The following is a 27,471-nucleotide window of genomic DNA, read 5'->3' on the forward strand; positions in this document are numbered from 1 at the left end:
ATTCTCCAAGCAAGAATACTGGAGTGGGTTGCCATTTCCTTCTCCAGGGGATCTTCCCAACCCAGGGATCGAACTCAGGTCTTCTGCTTTGCAGGCAGACGCTTTAACCTCTGAGCTACCAGGGAAGCCCCTCAAATGGCTCTAAGCCTACATAAAGCCTACATAAAGAGCCGCAGCCCTCGGAGTCCTTATCTTGACTCCCCCTGAGACCACCAGAGTCCAAAGAGCCAAGGTGACTGAGCAAAAGAGGCGTTGAATGTGGACACAGGCAGAACCAGGGCAGACCCTAGTTTCATCTGTACTGTCTGTGGCTGTAGGCAGGGAATTGCCCCACTGAGATCAATGCCCTCTTGCCAGTTTCCTTCTCTGCAGGTGTGGCCAAGAATCGATATAAAGTATACAACAGGCACTAAATAAAGCTATTCTGGAATAAAATAGCATCATTTACTCAGCAGAGACATATCCTTCATCCACATCTACAAAAATCGTTCAGCGTACACTTCAGTAAACTCTGTAGTGTGCATCTGTGGAGGCAATGATGCCATTCAGTGGTAGGCCTAATGAAGGAAAAGATCGACACAGTGATGGGTTTACCAGCCACCACTGGCCAAAGAGTCACCATTACCTTCTCACAATGTGACCAAAAGACCACCGTTGTAGGAGCTGCTATACTCAGGTCCCAGGGGAGCTCCACATCTGTCATCATTGAGAATTCCTTCAACCAATGACTTTTCATCTTTCCAGTCAAATGAGAGAAAAATAATACCTGCTCTGCCTTTTACACAGGACAGTGCTGAAGACAAGAGAACATCTTGGATTGTATTAAATAATGAGTGTGAAACAGCTTCAAAAGTGTTTTAAGGGCTGCAAAAGTAAGGAATGATCATTACTATCAACACTATTGTTGTTTAGTCGCTAAGTCGTGTCCAACTCTTTGCAATCACTTGGACTGTAGTCTGCCAGGCTCCTCTGTCCATGGGATTTCCCAGGCAAGAACACTGGAGTGGGTTACCATTTCCTTCTCCAGGGGATCTTCCCAATCCAGTGATTGAGCCCACTTCTGCATTGGCAGGCGAGTTCTTTACCACCGAGTTACCAGGGAAGCCCTGATTTCCATCATCAATTCACAAAGGTATTTACAGGGCAAATAAGCAAACCAGATTAGAGACAAAAGAATAGTGCTGTCCAGACATGCAGAGGGTCTGGCCTCAGACAGTGGAAGGCAAGCCATCTGTTCCTTTCCTTCTTTGGATTTTCTCCAAGACATAAGGGAATGTCGCATGACTCTGTATGTGGGCACTCATCTCCTCTGTGACCAATGTGTGCTGATGTCCTTGTCTTATATATCCATCAAATGACACCATTGACCAGCTCCTTATGTCGTTCTAAGAAGGAGAGCCTCCCCTTCCCATGACTGCTCCCCAACTTGTCACACCTGTGTGTATTCCTATCAGTCTTTCTCTATTCGTGCTTGTCTAACTTTTCTACCCACAAGGATACCTGAACTCTTCTATGGAAAAAAATTCCTGCTCATCCCTCAAGGTCTAGCTCAGAAACTACCAAATGCGGACTTCCCTACTCATCAGCACACCCCAGCCCACACTGGCCCCTCCATCCTCTGCCCTCTCACAGTATGGTATCTAAGAACATGGACCATGCAATTCACCATCCAACCTGCAACACTTTTAAGAATCAAACAGGTAGCTGTTAATTATAACCCCCAGGACAAGAGGTATTTGTTGTTGTTCAGTCACTCAGTCATGTCCAACTCTTTGTGACCCCATGGACTGCAGCACGCCAGGCTTCCCTGCCCTTTACTATCTCCCAGAGCTTGTTCAAACTCATGTCCACTGAGTTGGTGATGCCTTCCAACCATCTCTTCCTCTGTCATCCCCATCTCCTACTGCCTTCAATCTTTCCCAGCATCAGGGTCTTTTCCAATGAGTCACCTCTTCACATCAGGTGGCCAAAGTATTGGAGCTTCATCTTCAGCATCAGTCCTGAATGAATACTCAGGGTTGATTTCCTTTAGGATTGACTGGTTTGATCTCCTTGCAGTCCAAGGGACTCCTCTAACACCACAGTTCAAAAGCATCTGTTCTTTGGTGCTCCGTCTTCTTTATGGTCCAACACTCACATCCATACATGACTACTGGAAAAACCATAGCTTTGACTATATGGACCTTTTTCAACAAAGTAATGTCTGCTTTTTAATATGTTGTCTAGTTTTGTCATAGCTTTTCTTCCAGGGAGCAAACGTCTTTTAATTTCATGACTGCAGTCTCTGCATACACAGTCTGTTCTGATATAACTCAAATACATGGTCCCTCTAAGTTTGGGTCATGTGGTATCTGACATCATTATCTTACCATTCTTTGTAGGATTCTGCTCTGCCCAGCTGGACTCCTATGGGACAAAGCTCATCTTACTTCTCCTCCACAATTTCATTCATCTAGACCATTGCCTAAAATCTGGTTCCATGAGGAAAGAGTCTGCAATGGGAATTTGTATACAAGAGCCTAATGGGGCCTGCTGTCAGGAAGACAATTTGTGAGGGAAGCAGAACTGGGCAGAAAGAGAAGTTAAACCACACGAGACCAGAGGCTCCAGACCTTCCTACAGGCAACTCAAAACCTGGGATGTTTCTCCAGAATTGTTCCAAATGGAGGCAAGACTTACTCCTCTACCAGTCTGATATCTGGAGAAAAATGTAGTTCTGAGTTGCACATGACCTTTATTGACTCTGCCAAAGCGTTTGACTGTGTGAATCACAAGAAACTGTGGAAAATTCTGAAAGAGATGGGAATACTAGACCACCTGGCCTGCCTCTTGAGAAACCTGAATGCAGGTCAGGAAGCAGCAGTTAGAACTGGACATGGAACAACAGACTGGTTCCAAATAGGAAAAGTACTTCAAGGCTGTATATTTGTCACCCTGCTTATTTAACTTATATGCAGAGTACATCATGAGAAACGCTGGGCTGGAGAAAGCACAAACTGGAATCAAGATTGCCAGGAAAAGTATCAATAACCTCAGATATACAGATGACACCACTCTTTTGGCAGAAAGTGAAGAGGAACTGAAAAGCCTCTTGATGAAAGTGAAAGAGGAGAGTGGAAAAAGTTGGCTTAAAGCTCAACATTCAGAAAACGAAGATCATGGCATCTGGGGGGAAGTAGATGGGGAAACAGTGGCTGACTTTATTTAAGGGGGCTCCAAAATCACTGCAGATGGTGAGTGCAGCCATAAAATTAAAAGACACTTACTTCTTGGAAGGAAAGTTATTACCAACCTAGACAGGATATTCAAAAGCAGAGACATTACTTTGCCAACAAAGGTCCATCTAGTCAAGGCTATGGTTTTTCCAGTGGTCATGTATGGATGTGAGAGTTGGACTATAAAGAAAGCTGAGTGCTGAAGAATTGATGTTTTTGAGCTGTAATGTTGGAGAAGACTCTTGAGAGTCCCTTGGACTGCAAAGAGATCCAACCAGTCCATCCTAAAGGAAATCAGTCCTGGGTGTTCATTGGAAGGACTGATGTTGAAGCTGAAATTCCAATACTTTGGCCACTTGATGAGAAGAGCTGACATTTGAAAAGACCCTGATTATGGGAAAGATTGAGGGCAGGAGGAGAAGGGGACGACAGAGGATGAGATGGTTGGATTGCATCACCGACTCAGTGGACACAGGTTTGAGTGGACTCCAGGAGTTGGTGATGGGCAGGGAGGCCTGGGGTGCTGTGGTTCATGGGGTTGCAAAGAGTCAGACACGACTGAGCGACTGAACTGAACTGAACTGAGTACTCCATACAGCCAGGAGAAACAGCGACTTGAAATTTGTATTAGTTTCCTATTGATGCATAAGAAGTTATTAATGCACTAATCTAGAGGCTTAAAACAGCACACATTTGGGGTGGGGGAGATTGAGTTAGGAGTTTAGGATTAACAGATGCAAACTATTATATATACAATGGATAAACAGCAAGATCCTGCTATATAGCATAGGGACTATATTCACTATATCCAATATCCTATAATAAACCATAATGAAAATAATATATATAATTAACTCAGTTTTCTGTACACCAGAAACTAACACAACATTTTAAATGAACTATACTTCTATAAAATAAATTTAAGAAAACAGCACACATTTATTGGCTCACAGTTGTGTAGCTCAGAAGTTTGGCTAGGCTTGGCTGGGTTCTCAGCTTAGAGTTTCACAAGGTTGAAAGCAAGATGACAGCTGGGTTACACCTTTATCTGAAGGCTCCAGGAAGCATTTGCTTCTGAGCTTATTCAATTTGTTGGCAGAATTCAGGTCCTTGTAGTTGTAGGACTAAGGTTCTAGTTTCCTTGCTATCAACCCAGGTTACTTTCAACTTCTAGAGGTTCCCACATTTCTTGCCAACTGGCCCCTTCCACAGTAGAGAATCTCCCTTAGACTGAATCCCATACATTTTGAATCTCTGACCTCCTCTGTCAAGGCTCTCAGTGATCCCGATTTAAAGGCTCATGTGATGAAGTCAGACACATCCAGACAATCTCCATATCCTAAGGTCAACTGATTTGGAACATAATTTTGTTGTTGTTGCTGTTCAGTTGCTCAGTCATGTCCAACTCTTTGTGACCCCACCAGCTACAGCACCCCAGGCTTCCCTGTCCTTCACCATCTCCCAGAGCTTGCTCAAACTCATATCCATTGAGTTGGTGATGTCATGCAACCATGTCATCCTCTGTCGTCCGCTTCTCTCCTGCCTTCAATCTTTCCCAGCATCAGGGTCTTTAATGAGTCAGCTCTTCTCATCAAGTGGCCAAAATATTGGAGCTTCAGCTTCAGCATCAGTCCTTCCAATGAACATTCAGGCTTGATTTCCTTTAGGATGGACTGGTTGGATCTCCTTGCTGTCCAAGGGACTCTCAAGAGTCTTCTCCAACATTGCAGTTTAAAAGCATCAGCTCTTCAGCTGTCAGTCTTCTTTATGGTTCAGCTTATATATCCATCCATGACTACTGGAAAAACCACATATGGACTCTTGTCAGCAAAGTAATGTCACTGCTTTTTAAAACACTGTCTAGTTTGTCATAGCTTTTCTTCTAAGGAGCAAGTGTCTTTTAATTTCCTGGCTGCAGTCACCATCTGCAGTGATTTCGGAGCCTAAGAAAATAGAGTCTGTCACTATTTACATTGTTTCCCCATCTATTTGCCATGAAGTGATGGGACCAGAAGCCATGATCTTCATTTTTTTAATGTTGAGTTTTAAGCCAGCATTTTCACTCTCCTTTTTCACCTTCATCAAGAGACTGTTTAGTTCCTCTTCACTGTCTACCATATGGGTGGTATCATCTGCATATGTGAGGTTATTGATATTTCTGCTGGCAATCTTGATTCCAGCTTGTGCTTCATCCAGTCTGGCATTTCACCTGATGTACTCTGCATATAAATTAAATAAGCAGGATGGCAATACGCAACCTTGACATATTCCTTTCCCAATTTGGAACCAGTCCATTGTTCCATGTCTGTGATTAACTGTTGCTTCTTAACCTGCATGCAGGTTTCTCAGCAATCAGGTAAGGTGGTCTGGTATTCTCATCTCTTTAAGAATTTTCCAGTTTGTTGTGATACATAGTCAAAGGCTTTAGTCAATGAAGAAGTAGTTGATTTGTCTTGCTTTTTCTCTGATCCAATGGATGTTGGCAATTTGATCTCTGGAACAGAATTACATCTGCAAAATCCCTTCATAGTAGTACTTAGATTGATGTTGAATTAAATAACTAAGAGAAAGTGTGTATATGCCTGGGGCTGAGGATCTTCAGAGGAAATAACCATTACAAAATCCACTATAGCCAGTTACTGAAAATCACTGAACTGCAAAGTTAGGGACACCTAGGGCATGAGTGCCAGTTCTTTTCACTGTCACCTGTGATATCTTTTCTTACCAAGTGCCCCAACTTGAGTAGTACAGAACTCCCATTCCCATCAGGATTCTAAACAAAAAGATTGTTCCCACATTCATACCTGCCTACCTCTATCTCTTAGAAATCCAGGCCCAAACAGTTAAGTAAGTAAGTGTTAGTTGCTCAGTCATGCCCAACTCTTTGTGACCCCATGGACTGTAGCCCACCAGGCTCCTCTGTCCCTAAGATTTTCCAGGCAAGGATACTGGAGTGGGTTGCCATTTCTTTCTCCAAGGGATCGTCCCAACCCAGGGATCAAACCCAGGTCTCCTGCACTGCAGGCAGATTCTTTACCAACTGAGCTACAAGGGAAGCCAGGCCCAAACAGAGTCACATGCAAACACAGTCAAAACAAGTCTGGCATGTTCAGAAATATGATACTCAGAAATGAAGGAAAAGAAAACACTATATATTCTCCCAAAAGGAATTCTTTCAACAGTTGATTCCGTATGTTAGAATAGTGGCTAGGTGGTTAGGCCCCAGAGTTTTGCCAGTGTTCAAAGCTTCATTTTATTGCTTATTGTGTATATATGGGCAAGTGATTAACCACTTTTTGCAGAGGTTTTCTCATCTGTAAAGTGGGCATAATACCCTCCTGGTGGGATTTCTGTGAGAATTAAATGAGATAGTACAAGCATATGGACTATTTCCTATTTCCCTTCCAGATACATTCTGCATCCTTCTCTGTCTTTCTTGTTCTGAGCCCTGCTGCTGCTGCTGTTAAGTAGCTTCAGTCGTGTCCGAATCAGTGCGACCCCACAGACAGCAGCCCACCAGGCTCTGCCATCCCTGGGATTCTCCACGCAAGTGGGTTGCCATTTTCTTCTCCAATGCATGAAAGTAGAAAGTGAAAGTGAGGTCACTCAGTCATGTCTGACTCTTAGCGACCCCATGGACTGCAGCCCACCAGGCTCCTCCGTCCATGGGATTTTCCAGGCAAGAGCACTGGAGTGGGGTGCCATTGTCTTCTCCAGTTCTGAGCCCTAATCAACTATATAAATGGGTTTGCTTGCCCTCTGTCTTCTAATTGGATCTAGTCATTTGCTATTCTGTGCTTAGTAGGGCTTCCCTGGTAGTTCAGCTGGTAAAGAATCTGCCTGCAATGCAGGAGACCTGAGTTAAACCCTCGGTTGGGAAAATCCCCTGGAGGAGGACATGGCATGGCAGCCCACTCTGGCATACTCTGTCTTTGAATTTGGTCTAGCCAATTAGGCTTCTAACTGGATCTAGCCAATGGGACACATTACAAATCTTGTTCTTTGGAAAGAAAGCTATTGCAAACCTAGACAACACATTAAAAAGCAAAGACATCATTTTGCCAACAAAGGTCTGTATAGTCAAAGCTATGGTTTTTCCAATAGTCATGTATGGATGTAAGTGTTGAACCATAAAAAAAGCTGAGCAGCAAAAATTGATACTTTCAAACTGAGAATACTGTGGACAGCAAGGAGATCAAACCAGTCAATCCTAAAGGAAATCCACCTTGACTATTCACTGGAAGGACTGATGCTGAAGCTGAAGCTCCTATACTTTGGACACCTGATGTGAAGAGCCAACTCATTGGAAAAGACCTCAATGGTAGGAAAGATTGAAGGCAGGAGGAGAAGGGGGTGATAGAGGAAGAGATGGTTGGATGGCATCACTGATTCAGTGGACATGAATTTGAGAAAACTCCAGGAGATAGTGAAGGACAGGGAAGACTGACATGCTGCAGTCCATAGGATTGCAGAGTCAGACATGACTTAGCAACTGAACAATAACAACAAGGGGTGTTAACAACAGTGTAATTATTGGCCAAAGGTGGCTTGGTTTGCAGAGCCCTCTTAGCCAGAGATCTCCATCCCTCTGCCTCAATCCCACCTCATTTAACAAAGTACCGAGGTCTAGATAGATTGAGATGAGGACCTTGCAATATCTGGAGAGTTCCTGGTCTTCTCTGTAGGCCCAGCTAGGGCTCCTCTTCTGGCTAGAGACTGCTTCCAGGAGCCCCAGGCTTTATTGCCTTTCCTTGTGGGCCTCTCACAAAATCTTATCTCCTACAGGGGGAAGTACTTTCTGATCTGGTCCCCAGAGTATCCAGCATTCATGGGGCAGCCCTCCCTCTTCACTTTCTCTCACAGGTATCTGTGGTAAACTCTCCATTCAACCTGCTGCTACTGCTGCTAAGTCGCTTCAGTCGTGTCCGACTTTGTGCGACCCCATAGATGACAGCCCACCAGGCTCCGCCGTCCCTGGGATTCTCCAGGCAAGAACACTGGAGTGGGTTGCCATTTCCTTCTCCAATGCATGAAAATGAAAAGTGAAAGTGAAGTCACTCAGTCATATCTGACTCTTAGCAACCCCATGGACTGCAGCCTACCAGGCTCCTCCATCCATAGGGTTTTCCAGGCAGGAGTACTGGAGTGGGGTGCCATTGCCTTCTCCGTCCATTCAATCTGCTTCCCCCTTTTTCTCTGTGTCTTCCAGAAGCACTTATTAAACTTATTGGTTGTCAAAGATGGGATGTTAAATGCTTATGTAAAGTTACAGAGAACTGCCTTCAAGGCCAGTGTCTTATGTGTCAAGACCAAGCCACCTACAGCTGACAGATAGCAAAAGGACAGTCACTCAACAGGTTAAGCTGAGACCCCAGTCACCCTGGACTGACTGAGAAAGTCAAACCCAGCCAGAACTGACCGGGCCATGGGAATGGTGACCCCAAGGCAGGAGCACCTTCACCGCAGGCCTACAGTCTCCCCTACAGAGGATGACCCCACTCGACCCAAAGCGTATACACTCATGGCAAGACCAAAGGTCATTTTACAGCACACTATATCAGCCAGTTTCCTTTATTAAGCAGGAAATCACATTTTTATATTGCGTCAACAGTCTATCCATTCAGGAAAAAATGGGTTTTCTGAGAAAATGAAGATCATTAATTTATCCTGAAATTTTGCTGGGGAGAAATTCAGTTGTATTTGAATACAGATGGGAGATAAAAAATGCTGGAGTATTCCATTCTTCCTTTATTAATGAGGTAGGATGCATAAAACCCCATTAAAATTACACAGAAGCCTCATAAGCATCTTTCCCATCTTCTTACTCAGTCACTTTTCGTGGATTTAGAAGGTGAGAAGGTGCTACCCAAGCACAGGGACACCCACTCTCACATTCACAGAACTTGGCTGTATTTGTCCATTTGTTTGTTACTGTCATAGGTATTTTTGAACGCTAAGTGTGTGCCAGATATTGTCCTAGTTCCTGGGACCATAAATTAAATTTCCTATTCTTGAGGTGCCTGCAGTTTATGGGAGAAAAATGAAGAAACAAATAGGCAATTGAGGGTAGGGAAACCCATGAGTCTTGGAAGTTCAAATAAAGAACATCTAACTCAGACTTGGAACAAGAGGATAAGGGAAGGCTTCTAGATCAAGACCAATCTAAGGAAAAGGAGGAAATGACAGAGAGCAGAGTGTTCCAGCCCAAGGAAGAGCATCTAACAGGACTGATGGAAATCTTGCTGTAGTTCAGTAGTACTGGAGCAAAGTGTTCAACAGGAATGGAAGGAGGCTGTTGGAGAAGGGAAAGGTTTGAGGTAAACAATGGTGGGTAATGAGACTGGAGAAGTAAGAGAAAGTCCAAGGCTGATTAGGGAAGCCTTTCTGGAGGCCAAGGGTTTTGATCTGGGAGTTGAAAGTCATTTTTATGTTAGATGCACTCTTCGGTGTAGAGCGTTTGCCTTTAGACCCAGAAGAAGTGCATTTGCAGAAAATCACTCATGCTGGTGAGACCTAAATTTATTCATTTACTTATCCATCCATTCATTCATTAAATTTTGATTGGTCTTCTAGAATGTGACAACTCTATGGTAGGCTCAAAAGAGAGCTAGGAGGAATCAGACACAAATTTATGACTTTGTCTTATACTCAAGCACAAAGTCAAGCTTTACTGTCTTGGAAGCTATTCTATGATTGGAGATGGGGGAGCAGTGGAAAAACTTGCAGGGTACACTTAAACGGTTGATGGGGAATAAAGTTCCCTCCCTGACCCTGGAAACCATTACTTTGAGAAGAAACAAGTGATACTTTCTGTTTCTCTTGAAAACTGTCTGATCTTTCCACTTTAGGTCATTATCCTAAAGTAAAAGCTACCCGAGCCACTACTCCAGGCTCCCTCTTGACCCTCCCTAGTCACATGCTTCAGCTCACAGGCAGAGAGCACATTGCTTCTTTCAAGTGTAGGTCAGGGGTTCAAATTCCTCCTCTAACACTTTGGATGTTTGACTTTGTTGCCATTATTTCATCACTCTGAACCTCAGTTATTTTAATCTCTAAAAATGGAAATGATAATACCCACCTTGCAAGTTTATTAAAAGCATAATACATGATACCTATTTATAATAGTTAAATCTTTAAAAGAAAAGGTTGTCAGTGAGTGCCAAAAGTTCAATATAAATTCTGGTGGAGTAAGACGGGTGAACAAAGGCAAGGGAGAAAGTTTCAGAAGATGCTTCCTGGCTGGAACTTGAAAATCATCAGAAGAATCCATATGAGTCACTTTCAGGATTGCCTTACCTAGGGGCAGAGTCTTTCCAGACATTAATTCATTTATTCCTTCAACAAATAAGAATCATCCCAGTACATGCCTCTATTGACCCCATTGCCTGGAATATCTATCTCCCATTTTATCCTGTAAAGTTTTGTCCATCTGATCCATCTTCCAGCACCAGACACACCGTTGACCTCCATTCACCCACTTGCCTGTCTTTATAGTGTGGTCATACTTTCATGGGCATGTGCTTTACATTATCCTGAGATTATTTTCTATTTACATATCTCCTCTTCCTGGGGTGCAATATCAGTGAGAGCAGGGATCATTCTTCTCCTTCCAGCAATGTGAGGTGCCTAATAAATGTCTGTGCTGAACCAAGGATGTGTGCTTGGTGCTCTGTAGTTTACAAAGTGTTTTTATGTTTACTATCTCAGAAAAATTTAGGCACTCTTCAGAACAACCCTTGAAGTGGAAAGGATCCATATCTTAGCTCCATTTTGGAGATGTAAAACCAAAATGAAGTTCAGATGCTTCCCAAGAGCATTGATTCTGAAGTCTACACAGTGGGCAAGTCACGGAGCTCACACTCTAAAAGATCTAAGGGAGATAAGACAAGGAGAGAGGTGGCATGTTTCACACAAAAATACAGTGTTACAAAATTTTAGAGGAGCTTTAGCAAGACCTCTTGGAAAAAGAGAGAAAGTATGGATTTGAGCTTGGGGAAAAAAAAAAAAAGCAATACAAGGCACTAACTCCTTCCCTGCCATTTCTAGGTTGAGTGACGTTTAGGAAAAAGAGAGAAATTGACCCAACTGTTTATTGTCTCTTTTCTCATCTGCAAAAGGAGGACAGTAGTATCTCTTTTACAAGTTATTGTAAAAATTAATTTTAATGTAAAACATACTGTTTTCAAGCAAATATTCAGTAAATAATAACTCTCCCCTCCAACCTTTCTTTGTAGTTTGACAAATAGGGTAAGATTATACTGGGAAAGAATCAATGGGGAATTCTAGAAATAGGTAACATCTAAACTAGACTTTCATGACTGATCCAGCAGAGATGGGAATGCAAAGTTTTCAGGAGAAGACAGGTAAGCACAATGTGTATTTTTCAAAGAATGGTTATGTGAGAGTGAATTTATATCTGTGATGTATGTGTGTCTGAGTATATGTGTGCAAGTGTGTACATGTATATACATGTGTGTATGAGCATGTGTGTGTGTGTGCAGTGTGTTGGTACAATGTGAATGCATTTTTGTGTGCAAAGCAGAGAAATGGGGAATGAAGTTGGAAATATGGAGTCAGACTAAGGAATCCCCCATGTGGGCATGACCCACAGAGCAAGAGGTTCAATCTGTGGCATTTGAAGTGATTGGAGCAAACGTCCAGTCAAGGAAGGGTACAAGCATGTCAGCCTTGCAGAAGAGGAGAGTAGCATTAGCTTTTCTGGCATCCTGGAAGAAGGAGAGAGCAGAGTCAGAGACAAGAGGGAGGCGGTGACGATGGTGGCTGGATGGAAGGATTCGACACAGGCTTGGGATGAAAGAACAGCCACTGAAGGAGTAACTGAAAGTAGTTTTCAAATGGCCGGTTACTAGGGAGAGGAGGGGTTAATGCTGATTCCAAGATGCGGGACAGAGTCACTAGGCAAGGAGGGTGACTTGCATGGTGACTCAAATGCTTACAGATCAGAGAAATATTGACAGGCAGGGCCACGTTGCCTACTAGGCTCTTTCATTTAGGAATGGGAGGAAGGAATCATCTTAAAACAACATATTAAAGTTGAAACTCTCATTAAAAAAAAAAAAATCCCTTCCTGGACTTTCTGTCGTAAGAACTTTATTCTGATAGATCCTTCAGGATCCTTTGGTTTCCCAGAGAACTCTCATTTGGGTCTTCCCATGTGGATCAGCGGAGAAGGCAATGGCACCCCACTTCAGTACTCTTGCCTGGAAAATCCCATGGACGGAGCAGCCTGGAAGGCTGCAGTCCATGGGGTCGCTGAGGTCGGACACGACTGAGCAACTTCATTTTCACTTTTCACTTTCATGCACTAGAGAAGGAAATGGCAACCCACTCCAGTGTTCTTGCCTGGAGAATCCCAGGGATGGGGGAGCCTGGTGGGCTGCCATCTATGGGGTCGCACAGAGTCAGACACGACTGAAGCAACTTAGCAGCAGCAGCAGCACCATGTGGATCAGTGGTCAAGAATCTGCCTGCAATGCAGGGGGCCTGGGTTTGATCTCTGGGTTGGGAAGATCCCCTGGAGAAGCAAAGGGCAACCACTCCAGTATTCTTGCTGGAGAATTGCATGAAAAGAGAAGCCTGGTGGACCTCAGTCCATGGGACTGCAAAGAGTCCAACATGACTGAGTGACTAACACTTCCACTTTCACAGAAGGAGGGAAAACATTGCTTAACATTGGAACATTTCCCTGGTGGCTCAGAGGTTAAAGTGTCTGCCTCCAATGCGGGAGACCTGGGTTCTATCCCTGGGTTGGGAAGATCCCCTGGAGAAGGAAATGGCAATCCACTCCAGTATTCTTGCCTGGAGAATCCTATGGATGGAGAAGCCTAGTAGGTTACAGTCCACTGGGTCGCAAAGAATTGGACACGACTGAGTGACTTCACCTTCACCTTCACTTTCAGGGAGGAGGTAATGCTCATTAGTCATCAGGGGGAGCTCTCAGCATAGGACATACCCCACAGACAGGGAATTGTGCGAGAGCCATAAGAAAGAGGCAAGTGAGACGCCGCAGTGCTCTGGGGTCAAGAGAGGAATGATCACATGCCTGGGCAATGGGAGATCTCCCCATGAGGTCCTAGCACTTAATCTGGGGCAGAAGAGGGCTGAAAGGGGAGACAGGGAGGAGCTGCGCATTACGAATTTTACCAAGGGCCCCTGAGCACATCAGGAACCAACAGAAGAGCAGTTTCCTTAATCTTCAGCATATTCCAAAGAGATAGAGTAACTGTGATCTGATTTTAGACCCCAGGTTATAGTGGAGATGCATTTCCTTTGCCCACTCAGAGTGGACCAGGCATGAGTTCCCTTCATGAGGTAGCCCTGAGTGAGAGTCACCACCTTCCCACTCTGATTTCACCCAATATGACCACGTGACCATTTGTTGTTGCTGTTCAGTCACTCAGTTGTGTCTGACTCTTTGCAACCCCATGAACTGCAGCGTGCCAGGCTTCCCTGTCCTTCACCACCTCCCAGAGTTTGCTCAAACTCATGTCCATTGGGTCAGTGATGCCATCCAACTGTCTCATCCTCTGTTGTCCCCTTCTCCTCTTGCCTTCAATCTTTCCCAGCATCAGGGTCTTTTCTAATGAGTCAGCTCTTCACATCAGGGCAAAGTATTCAAAACTTCAGCTTTGGCGTCAGGCCTTCCAATGAATATTCAGGGTTGATTTCCTTTAGGATTGACTGGTTTGATCTCCTTGCTGTCCAAGGGACTCTCAAGAGTCTTCTCTAGCATCACAGTTTGAAGGCATCAACACTTCGGCATTCAGCCTTTTTTATTATCCATCTCTCATATCTATACATGATTTCCTTACAAAACACACACAGTTGAGGACTGCTAGGGCTCAGCACACCACCCCCAGCTGAAAAGCAAACCCTACTGTGTGTAGTACACAGCAGCACAGCTTCATGGTTAGTCAATTTCATAATGTCATTGCAAATATCCTCCCATAGAAAACCACATAGTAGTGCCTCAGTACATACAAACCCTCGCAGTAAACAACACCCACAGAAGAAGTATGTACTGGTTCTTCCAGTAAAAGTGGATAACTCCAAAGTTACTAATTCTGAATTCTGGAATGAATTATATGGCTTTACTAGATTATTGCTTCCTTTGCAATTTTCTTTTCTTTTATACAAAGTACTATCCATTCATTCAACTGAAATGTTATTGAACATACATTATTAGTCAATAATAATTTTTAACTTTTATTGTATGCTCATTTCAGCATTGGGCATAACTATAGAGGTGAAGAGATGTGGATGAAGAATCTTACCTGCCATATCAGTTAACAAAGAACATCAGCCTTCAAGCTTTAAGCTCTTGCAGCTGCCCCAGACCATGTACCAGAGGGAATTCATGATGGAAAAAGGCAGGATACTGACCCCAGATCATTAATGTGTATATCACAGGAATGTTTCAATGAGGCCAGATGCTTGCATCATCTCATATATAGAAAAATGATAAATTCATTAACTTGAGATGTCAGATTTTCTTTAATTAGCAGTAATCTTTTGACTTTCTGACTATCTGGGATTTTTGTTGCAAGAACTCCTATGTATCATGGTTCCCCATTTGACTCTTCTGAGCAGATCCTCAGAGCTTATCTGAGAGGCCGACTCTGGGGCTTAAGTCTTCAGAGAGTCCACTGAGTAAAATACTATTCTCAACTTTTAGATTGTGCATTTTTTCAGTCAAAAGAGGCACGCTAAGGATGCCCAGAATGGCAAACTCAGGAGGTTTGGAAATCCACCCCAGAATTCCAATCTCCCCACCAGAACACTATGACCCTTCCTTTAGCCATTCCAAGCCAGCATCAAACCCCAGCAATCCATGACAATGAACACATATTCTTTCAGTAAAAGCCCAAGCTGTCATCATGTGGCTACAATCTATACCAATCTTTCCAAAGCCCTTAGAACTTATTCCATGTGTGCTGGGATTTTTCAACTGGAAAAGAAAAAAATAACTTAAACATATACAGACACATTCTGTCCTTTTCTCCATACGATGACAGCTAATTTCATTATAGCTTTCCTGCTGTCTTGGTCTTTTCTTTCTCCTATTAAATAGATCCCTCTCTTTCAACTTTCCTTACATATAGAATATGTAAGAGGATAAGAATAAACCCACAGATCAAGCACTGTAAAGACTGGTAGTAACAAACCATGGCCGCTAATCACAGTCAGGTCACCAGGATCTGTTGCTAATACATGATCCAAAACTATGAAAGGGATGCAGGCAGGCTCCAGAGGTCCAAAAGCCTCATCCTACTCTTTGTGTCTATAACATTTGCCTCTAGTAGGTCATCATTTCCAGATTTATAGGCCTGGAAAAATTGACCAAATTATCTACTTCTTGCTGTATTTTGCTGTGTTTCACTTTTAAACTATGAATACTGTCACCTTTCTGCTATGTAGGGCAAGAACAACAAGGAAGAGGCCAGACTGGTGGTGAAATTCAAACACGTGTTGGGCTCACCCATCATTATTCTGTGGTATGAACACTACAAACGTCATACATTATACCTTCCTTTCACTGACTGATTTCTCACCTCAATGCATAACCCATCCTAATTATGCTTTGCATTTTCTGCTGAAGAGTTTTATGTTCTTTGATTAGTAGCAATGATTTCAAAATTGCTATGAGAAAGTGTATCATAGTATGGACCTAACAGAAGCAGAAGGTATTCAGAAGAGGTGGCAAGAATACACAGAAGAACTATATAAAAAAGATCTTAGTGACCCAGATAACCATCATGGTGTGATCACTCACATAGAGCCAGATATCCTGGAGTGCAAAGTCAAGTGGGCCTTAGGAAGCATCACTATGAACAAAACTAGTGGAGCTGATGAAATTCCAGCTGAGTTATCTCAAATCCTAAAAGATGATGTCATTAAAGTGCTGCATGCAATATGCCAGCAAATTTGTAAAACTCCACAGTGACCACATGACTGGAAAAGGTCAGTTTTCATTTGAGTCCCAAAGAAAGACAATGCCAAAGAATGTTCAAACTACCACACAGTTCCACTCATTTCACATGCTAGCAAGGTGATGATCAAAATCCTTCAAGCTAAGCTTCAACAGTACACGAACCAAGAACTTTCAAATGTACAAGCTGGATTTATAAAAGGCAGAGGAACCAGAGATCAAATTGCCAATATCTGTTAGATCATAGAAAAAGCTAGACAATTCCAGAAAACCATCGATTTTGCTTCACTGACTATGCTAAACCCTTTGACTGTGTGGGTCACAACAAACTGGAAAATTCTTAAATATATCAAAATACTAGACCACCTTACCTGCCTCCTGAGAAACCCATATGCAGGTCAAGAAGCAAGTTAGAACCATATGTGGAACAATGGACTGGTTCAAAATTGGGAAAGGAAAATGCCAAAGCTTGACACCCTGATTATTTAATTCATATGCAGAGTACATCATGTGAACTGCTGGGCTGGATGAAGCACTAGCTGGAATCAAGACTGCAGGGAGAAATATCAATAACTTCAGATATGCAGATGACACCACCCTTATGGCAGAAAGCAAAGAGAAACTAAACAGCCTCTTGATGAAGATGAAAGAGAAGAGTGAAAAAACTGGCTTAAAACTCAATATCCAAAAAACAAAGATCATGGCATCTGGTCCCATCACTTCATGGCAAATAGGTGGGGAAAAAGTGGAAATGATGTCAGATTTAATTTACTTCGGCTCCAAAATCAATGTGGATGGTGACTGCATCCATGAAATTAAAAGACGCTTCCTGCTTGGAAAAATAGCTATGACAAGTCTAGATAGTGTATTAAAAAGCAGAGACATCACTTTGCCAGCAAAGGTCCATATAGTCAAAGCTATGGTTTTTCCAGTAGTCATGTATGGATGTGAGATTTAGACCATAAAGAAGGCCAAGCACTGAAGAACCGATGCTTTTGAAATGTGGTGCTGGAGAAGACTTTAGAGAGTCCCTTGGCCATCAAGGAGATCAAACCAGTCAACCCTAAAGGAAATCAACACTGAATATTCATTAGAAGGACTGGTGCTGAAGCTCCAATACTTTGGCCACCTGATGTGAACAGGCAACTCATTTGAAAAGACCCTGATGCTGGGAAAGACTGAGGGCAAGAGGAGAAGGGGACAAAGAATGAGATGGTTGGATGGCATCACAGAGTCCAAAGGCATGAGTGTGAGCAAACTCAGGGAGACAGTAAAGGACAGGGAAGCCTGACATGCTGCAGTTCATGGGGTCACTAAGAGACAGACACGACTTAGCGACTGAAAAGTAACTATATATATATGTGCGTGTGCGTGTTTGTGTGTGTAATTGAAATGTTAAGCTGTACACTTGAAACTAACACATTGTATTAATAAATCGACTGTAGTTCAATTTAAAATATTCATATGTGTGTGTGTGTGTGTGTGTGTGTGTGTGTGTGTATGTGTGCGTGTCACTCAGTTGTGTCTGACTCTTTGAGACCCCATGACTGCAGCCCATCAGGCTCCTCTGTCCATGGGATTCCCCAGGTAGGAATACTGAAGTGAGTTTCCATTCCCTTCTCCAGGGGATCTTCCCAACCCAAGGACAGAACCTGGGTCTTTTAGATTGCAGGTAGATTCTTCACTGTCTGAGCCACAGGGAATTTCATATATATATGTATATATATATGTGTATATATATATATATATATAGTGAGAATATATATATAATATGCATATGTATATGCTATGAAGCCATGAGTAATCAATTAATGGACACTGAGAATCAATATCAAATCAATATTTGATGTATATATATATACATCCAACCTCATATATAAATATACATCCAGAAATAGAACTTCAATTATATCCCTCATATTACTAATTTCCTTTTTGTTTTTTAAATTATTTGGAGTGTGCATGATTTCTGCTACCTAAGCCATATGATTCTTGGAGGCAGACTCTGGGCCCTGTTTATCCTCAAACCCCACCTCTGGCATGGCCCCTCAGCTGTCCCTGGTGTAAAACACACTCATTAAAGAGTATGTTACCCCAGAGCTTCACTGCTTCACTGGAGTTCCATGCAACCTAGAAATAATCAAGGGCCCACAGAGAGGAAGATGGTATAAGAAGCTCAACTCAGAAAGAGAAAAGATGTTCTAGCTGGCTGTCAATCAACTAAGATTTAAAGAGGAAAAGAATGCTGTATCCTCAGTTAGGGGAAGGGAGAGCTTTCATCCACTCCTCCACCCAAGGGTGACTCTATACCTGTGACCATGTCATGCAACTTCAGGGAGGAAGAACAAAGTTCAGACCAGGAGGGCTGGAGGGGCTGAAGATGTTGGGGCTGCTGGGCAAGTCCCTTGAGAGGTAGAGGGAAACTGTTGATTGAAAGAAGAGAAATTCATGGTTTGTCCCAGTTCCATGAAGAAAACACCTTTTCACCTTTCATCATTATACCTTTAGCACTTAGCACACTGACTGTAACTACTAAATGTGAGCTGCCTGGGTCTATGAAGCCATGAGCAATCAATTAATGGATACTGAGAATCAATGAATGAATTCTGGACCAACTGTAGGTGTAGGCTTAAAAGACAGGTCAACCAAAAGGATTCTGATCCCCTTGTGTTTGTTCGGCCACTTCTCTAGTTTAGCAGGAAAGGCAGGGACCCAAGACTCAGAGAAGAACCAGGTTGTGTGGTAGAGAGCCTTCACTGCTACCATACTTTTGGGCAACAATGAAAAAATATGAAAAAAAAAAATGTTTTTCGGCTGCCCCACATACCATGTGGGATCTCAGTTCCCCAACCAGGGATTGAACCCGCAGCTCCTGCAGTGGAAGCACAGAGTTTTAACCACTGGGCTAACAAGGGAAGTCCTGAAAAATTCTCAGTGTCAGACCCTTGTCTACATTTGGATTGAATAGGGTCAAATGGGATGAACAGAACTGATTTGCAACATGGAAGTAAACGGCATGCAAACAGGTATGGATCCAGTCCAGCTAAAGAGACAGGAAATTCCACACAAACTTTCAGATCAGCTTTGCCCAGTTAGGGCTGTAGAATGTCAAACACATCTGGATTATCCAACAATTTTTGTAATCGTGGAAGGCATGCAAAGGCATGTGACTGCCAGCTACACCATCTGGGGTCACCAGGGTCAGTCCCTCCCTGTGCTGGCCTGCAGCCCCCTCTGGGCATGTGTTATCTGCCCGCACCACATGCTGTTCCGAGATTTATGTGTGAACTTCAGGGGAAAGCATCCAACTGTGTGGAAGAAATGAAAGATCTTTTCTCCTTTTTCCTTTTTTCTTTCTTTTCCTTGCCTTCTGCCTTTTGCCCTCCTAGAGAAGCAAAGCGTATTGGAGAACTATCAAGAATTCATGCAGAAAAGAACAGTAAAAAGTACCAACCAGCCCTAAACTCCTACCTTTCCCATAAAGGAAGGGTTGGGGGCTTCAGGTCCTGGCCCTTTTCTGGAAAAAGCCAGAAGGGAACCAGAATGAGATCTGGGAAGGGAAGGAGGAGTGGCAGGGGAAGGGTGGGAGTCTGGGGCCAAGCGTTGGTGATGAATGAGGAATGCTATGCTGAAGAATCACGTTCCTGGAACACGTTTGTCCTTCCCATCTGATGGGGCTGTAATTACAGGAGGATTGAGCTAACGAGGCACGGAGGACCTTTTCCGCTTATGTTCACATCTTTCCTCTGTAATCATCTTTGAGAAAAAAGTTAACTTGGAGATGGATAAACGGCCCAGAAACTCAGATCATCAGCCCAGTGTGTGTGGAGTCCCTGCCACTGAGCTGAGTTTATCCATCACCCCCTGTTTCATGGTCAGAAGATCTGATTTCCTGTGATTGTGCTTCTCCAGGATCTGGGGTGTATCACCGAGATGAAAGACAGCACTCTGAACTGTCTGTCCCCCTCCGCACTCCATTTGGACAGTACTGTCTCCCAGAACACAGACAGGCAACACGGAAGCTACTTATGAAGCAAGTGTGCTGCTTGCTCAGAGTGTGGTTGACAAAAACAAGTCTCAGCCCATGAAGAGGTCAGCACAGCAAGGATGGAGCTCAGCCTTGGGCAGCGGGACATCAGTGTGACCTGGCTCAATAGACGAATGCTCCTTGCAATAGGAAAGACTTTATCTAGGCCCTGAAAACTGAAAAAGAAGACCCAGAGCTGGCTTTCCAGGTGGTTCAATGACAGAATGAACAAAGGTAAGAGAGCTGAAGGGAGCCTCGCAAGAGAGGGAACGCTGAGCAAATTCCTTTGACAACCTCCATCCTTTGAGACCTCAAATACTCATTTTCCCATGGAGATTTTCCTCATTATCCCTGCTAGGCATGTCTTCTGTTCTCTCTAAACTCTGGTAGCACGTTGCTTTTATGCCTTTCAAGGTGTGCATTGCAATGTATATTGCCTTATGCTGAGTTTATTTACTTCCCTCACTGAAATTCCTTCCTAGACCCTCATATGCACAATGTCCCTAATACGTGCCTCACCCAGATTAGAAATTTGGCAGAGCTATTATTTGGCAGAGCTAAATAATTAACCTATTATTGAATGAAGTAGGTATGTTTGGCAGGCAAGGTAGAGGGAGGTCTGACTAGTGTGCAGGTTTGATCTAACTCAGGATCGTGAAAACCAAAGCATCTAAAGAGAGCAAAATTCTCATCACCCCTGTGCCTTGCTGATCAGCACACTCTGCATAGTGTGTTTCTCCCTTCATTTTGTGTCTTGCAGACTCGAGTCTGGGGCCAGCCTTCTTAGTGGTTCACTGCAAATCGCTATCTGCAAGCTCCTCCCCAGTGAACACCTCGAAGGACACACAGAACTGTCTGGAGAGAAGTAGTAAAGCTGAAGTTATGGCCTGGCAGTAGCTTAAACTTTAGTATCTATTTCAATATATGGAGCATTTAAATAATATTGTAGGACTTATGATCCTAATGTAGAGAGAATAAATTACATAATATAATAATATATGATGTATAATAGTATATGTAAATAATATAATGATAAATAATAAATTAAATTCATGATGCATTTTTTGTCAATTTCCCTTTTATGGAATACTTCTTCTCATAATTTGACAGGAGGGAAGGGGGCAGGGCACAACTCTTAAAAGAATGACATAGCAGTTGAGGTTAACCATATATTGGTTAGAACCAATTAGGTCCAAGATGGCAGAAGGTTCAACTTCAGCACACCTTAAGCCTCATTATACATTCATTGTAATACATTCAGTTCAGTCAGTTCAGTTTAGTCGCTCAGTCGTATCTGACTCTGCGATCCCATGGACTGCAGCATGCCAGGCCTCCCTGTCCATCACCAACTCCCACAGTCTACCCAAACTCATGTCCATTGAGTCGGTGATGCCATCCAACCATCTCATTAGCAAATAGCATTTGCTAATTTGTCATTTAGCAAATGACACCTCCACTGCTCCAAGCCTGAAGGCTGACCATAAAAGGCCAAAAAGTGGACAGTGGCTCAGTTCCTGGAAATCCCCAACCCATCTCCAAAATAGTTGGCATAATCCTCCCACTTATTAGCCTATGAAATTACCCAGCCCATAAACTAACCACCCCATATCTCGAGGTTTTCCAGGATAGCTCCATGCCTTGCAGCCGCCTCTTGCCTTCTGAGACATACCACACTCTCTCTATGGAGCATGCATCTCCTGAATAAATCTGCTTTCCCTCTATTCAACGTACTCTCAAATTCCTTCCTGCATAAACCAAGGACCCTTCCTTGGGGGCTCATCCCAGGGACTCATCAGAGACCAGGGATGTCATGACCATTCTCTCCCTCCCCATTTTCCTGGAATACTAGCTGGTCTGAGCTCCACTCACACTGCTTGGCCCCAGGCTGATCTCCATGGACCAAATCACTCAGGCTCTCTAGCACTCTGGCTTCCTGGGCCCCTGGCAAGGGATGAGGAGGTAGGATGGGAGAGCAGACAGGCATATTCCTCTAGCTCCTTCCCTGCACTCCACACACTGGCTGTGGTTGTGTTTCCCCCACCTAAACCTTCTCTGCAACTGCAACTACAAGTCTCTCTGGACCTACTCCTCCTGGCCGGAGCCACTGATGCTGGTATTTCCCTGATCTTGAATGCTCTGAGGAATTTCGACAACTTTTGTTGATTTTCCTTCATGCTGCCTAACCACCCACCCCATCTGGGTGCTTCCTCTCCCTATTTCCTCAAAGGACCTTGACTGACAACAGATCCCACTAACCCAAACATTGTTCAGGGAGAAAAAGGATGATCCAGGACTAATCTGATTTTTGAGATGGTATATAGCAGCACTGGGCTACTGGGTATTTGAGCTGGTTGGAAACTTGCCTCTATAACTTGTTCAGAATCTGAAGCCTCCATCTTATCTTATTGAACCATTATTGATGTACAACATTATATAAATTACAGGTGTACAGTACAGTGATGCACAATTTTTAAAGTTCTTACTCCATTTACAGGTATTGTAAACTATTAGCTATGTTCCTCATGTTGTACAGTTACTGTAAAATATTAGCTATGTTCCTCTGTTGTAGCTTATTTCATACCTAGTAGTTTGAACCCCCAGAGAAGGCAATGACACCCCACTCCAGTACTCTTGCCTGGAAAATCCCATAGGAGCCTGGTAGGCTGCAGTCCATGGGGTCGTGAAGAGTCGGACACGACTGAGCGACTTCAATTTCACTTTGCACTTTCATGCATTGGAGAAGGAAATGGCAACCCACTCCAGTGTTCTTGCTTGGAGAATCTCAGGGACAGGGGAGCCTGGTGGGCTGACATCTATGGGGTCGCACAGAGTCAGACACAACTGAAGTGACTTAGCAGCAGCAGCAGCAGTTTGAACCCCTCATTCCGCTACCCCTATGTTGCCCTGCCCCCTTCCCTCTCCCCACTGGTAACCACTAGTTTGCTCTCCCTATTCCTGAGTCTGTGAATCCTCCATCTTAACTTATCAAATACAATCCTGAAAGCTGCATCAGTACGTTTATGATGAGCACAGTAGAAAATCTCAGAGGAAACAAACTCCTAGGCCCCACACTTCATGGGAGGAGGTTTCTTATCTATGCTCTCCCCAGTCCATGTTCTTATCCTGGAGCCAATAGACTTTTCGGAAAGGAAGGCTTGTGCTGAACCCATGAGAGCTTTGTTACTTATTCCTATTCTAAAATTTGAAACAGAAAACCAGAATACATATGTAAAAAGTAATTCCAGGCCATACACATGAAGTCTCTTAATCTTGTAGTAGGAAATTTAGGCTACAGAATTAGCTCATTTAGCTGTGCCCATTAGGGAGACAGTTTTGCAAGAGGATGTCCCCATAGTCTTTTTATGGCAGGGTCAAGGCCAAGGATGCTACTAATCTAATACTCCTTTAGTGAAAAGCTGACTATGATGTATGCAACTCACCAGATGGTTGGGGACTCCTCTTCCTGGATCTGAGGGGCAATCTCTAGGGGTCTCATGATGCCCATTATTCTGAACACTCCTCTCCCAACACAAGACTCCCAACCCCTGTGGCCTTTGGTGTCCCTGCTGTGCAAGCTCACTTCATTGATTGATTTCATGGGCAAACTGTTCGATGCTTGCTGAGTTGTCATAATGGCTTTCAAGTTTGTTAACATAAGGAGCTAGATGCCACAGCTTATACGCTCCTCAGGGCAGGCATCCTGTGTTTTCTGTCACCTCATACAAAGCCCAAGTAGAGAGGGAGGTGGGGTTAAGAAACAGTGAGGTTTCTCCAAAACTCTATGCAAATTTAGATTATTAACACCATCATTATTAACAAATAAAGATGATGGGAATGACAATGATGATGATTATAATAATCCCTCAGAAAACATTCCTCCTTCCTTCGCTTTAGAATGCATAAGCTGGCCTGTTCAGCGGTTGACTGCAAAACACACACTTGAGAAATCCGGGTAAAAGCTTCCCTGATTTCCCTGAGCTTCTGGTAAAGTGCACAAGAGGCATGTAAGCGTGTGCGTGTGTGTGTGCACCTGTGTATGTATGTGTGCACATGCTTGTGGATGCACATGTACTTGCAGGCCTGCAGACACGTAGATGGATTGCCTTCTGTCTATAACAGGAAATGACTCCAAGATAAGGCACCAGGGGAGGCTGGGCCAGCTGCAAGCTCCGGGGTGTAACCATAACCATAAGGGCTGAGGATTTGGGGGAAAATAGTTTGCAGTGTGGGAGATGTTCCTGCATTTGGGGGGGAGTGTTTCTTCAGGCCATTGTGGACCAATAAACAGTTCAATTTTTTCATTGTTCTAATTAATTTAATTAAGTTAACTTCCAAGGTGTGTTAAGAAGCAATGCCTTGGGTGATTAACTGTTCCCATATCAAGGTGTTTTCACAAACACATTTACCCTGATTAGTGTACACATTATTATGTAATTAAATACCTCACACAGAGGAATTTATTAGTGCCTCCTTGTCTCATAACAAATAAAGCAGGCCTGAGAATCTCTTAGAATAAGACGATTCCAGTTGCTAGAAGACAGGCACAGACATAAAGAGATGTTGAGATCTAGCCTGAGAAGGAAGAACTCATTGCCCCTCCCAGGGGTTTGCAGCCTGACCCCCTCCTGGACCTGTTGTCTTTCCTCTGCTCCCCACTTGGTATGGAAAAGAATCCCATCACCTACCAGCAAGGCTCCTCCTCCTCCTCCTCCTTCTTCTCATTTTACATAGAGCGATAATGTGGAGGCTTTCACTGGGAAGGAATGTGGAGGCCTTCCTCTGTGCACACCCCTCTGAGCTCTCCTGAACAAAACTCATGAAGTTCACAAAGTTTAACTTCTTCCACCTCCTTCTGGTCCATCCAGCACATGCCACAAACTGTTCAGCCAGTTTCTTCTACAAGGCTCACTCCCTATTGTTTAGAAGAGAAAGACTACCTTAGTCTGTTCAAGCTGCTATAATAAAACACCACAGACTTGGTAGCTTACAAGCACCAAAAGTTTCTTTCTTAGCATTCTGGAGCCTGGGAAGTCTGAGATCAAGGTGCTGGCGGATTGGGTGTCTGGTGAAGGCCTGCTTCCTGCTTCACAGATGCTTGTCTCTCGTGTCCTCACGTGGTGGAAAGGACTGGGGAGTTGTGTAGGGCCCCTTTTATAAGGAATTTAATCCCACTCAAAGACTCCACCCTCATGACCTATTCACCTCCCAAAGGCCCCACCTCCAAATACCACCCCATTGGAGATTAGGTCTCAAAATATGAATTCTGAGAGGAAGTTAGTCTATGGTAGGCTCTTATTCTGAGATTTTTGAGCTAAGTGAGTGCTGGCCAGATGTTAGATTCTGAGATAAGTTAGAAGAGTAGTTCAATGACAACCCACTCCAGTATTCTTGCCTGGAAAATCCCATGGACAGAGGAACCCGGCAGGCTACAGTCCAGAGGGTTGCGAAAGAGTCAGACATGACTTAGTGATTAAACAGCAACATGGGTTTATGAGTTTCTGTTATGTGAATAGTGCAAGAAACTAAATAATGAAAAGGCTTATTTGTGATTTAAAAAAAGAAGAATAGTTCTTTCTAGACAGGTCACTTTCTCAAGGCCATTCCCCTCATGGCCACTGACATTATAATAAATACAGTCAACCCTATACATCTTGTCTCCTAATAATCACAGTGTTAATAACTTACACTCACTGATCATACTGCCCTATACCATACAAAGCAACTTTGCCTGGATCTAATTTAATCCTAAAACTCCATGATGTAGATTCTATTACTATCACTATTTAACAGAAGAAACAATTGAGGCATTAAGTGATTGGGTAACATGTTCAAGATCACACAGCTCGGAAGCATTAGAATTCCTGGAAACCACTCAAGGCTGTGGGACATAACAGGCCATATCCCCTGGGCTTGATCCCCTGCCCCATCCTCAGAGAAGGATACAAGAGCCTGGAGCGGAGTCTTGACTTTCAGCCTAGGGGTCCAAGGCCTGTGCCTTTGACCCAAAAAAGCAGACACGTTTCTCTGCTTGCCTGCCCCATTTGATGCAGTGAGACCCAGGCGACTTAGCCACCTTGGAGAGAATAAATTAAGTGACATTTCTGGGGAATGTAGAAAATACTACTGAAGGCCAAGTGAATCAATGCTGAACGCAGAACAAAACAGTTCCCACCACTGGGATCAGACTGTTCAGGTTGGTGGCAGGGAGAGAGAATTATTTGAGCCGGGGGCCAGCTCCTGAGGGAGCTGAGATTGATTCTGTATGATTGATGGCTCGGAGACAGAATGCCAAGTCATCAATTGCCTCGGCTCACACCACGGACGGCATCAAGATCACTTTTCCCTGGTGCCCAGCCTGAAAGATTTCTCTTCTGTTTGTTTGTTTGGCCTGGGGCAGTCGCCTGCCAGGCTCAGCTGTGTAACTTTACCAAGGCCTTCCGAGAAAAGACAGGTGACAACTTCTGGCAGGAGGGCATTGAACTTGAAGGAGAAGCAGCAGAATTAGGAATGGGGGTGGAGCTGCATGTGTGTGTATGACATGGAGAAAGAAAGAAGTGGTAACAATTCCACCCTAGGAATCCTGACTTCCATCTAGTGCCGCATATGCCAGTGGGCAATATTTGGCCAACTAAGGTATTTTCTCTGTGATTACATTTCTACATATAATGAATCAGAAAAACCAAGCTATTCTTTCTATCTCATCAAGATGTTAGGGAAAGACCCTGAACCGTCTCCAAAATTTGCTTATGATGACCTAAAGCTTTAATATTTCTTTCCTTGAGCTTTATTATGCTTTCCTGGGTAAATGTATTGATACAGTTTTTACCCAACCTCACATCTGATTTATCCTGTTGGATGGCCCACCATGGCTCCCAATATGGAAGTCCTACCACCCAACTAATCTAGATGTTTTCTGAATTTAGAGACCACAGCTTTTCCTGAATCTTCTATAAGCCTGGAGCTTTGCAGACCTCATACTCCATAACTATGTCCCCAGACCAATTTCATACAGATATGTGTGTGTGTGTGTGTGCACATGTGTGTGTGTGACTGGGCTTCCCAGGTGGCTCAGATGGTAAAGAATCTGCCTGCAATGTGGGAGACCCAGGTTGGATCCCAGGGTCATGAAGATTCCCTGGAGAAGGGAATAGTTACCCACTCCAATATTGCTGCCTCGAGAACTCCATGGACAAAGGAGCCTGGCAGGCTACAGTCCCTGCGGTCACCAAGAGTTGGACATGACTAACTAACACTTTCACTTTTCATATGTATATGTATGC

Source organism: Ovis aries, chromosome 23, assembly GCF_016772045.2.
Source record: "Ovis aries strain OAR_USU_Benz2616 breed Rambouillet chromosome 23, ARS-UI_Ramb_v3.0, whole genome shotgun sequence".
Lineage (NCBI taxonomy): Eukaryota > Metazoa > Chordata > Mammalia > Artiodactyla > Bovidae > Ovis > Ovis aries.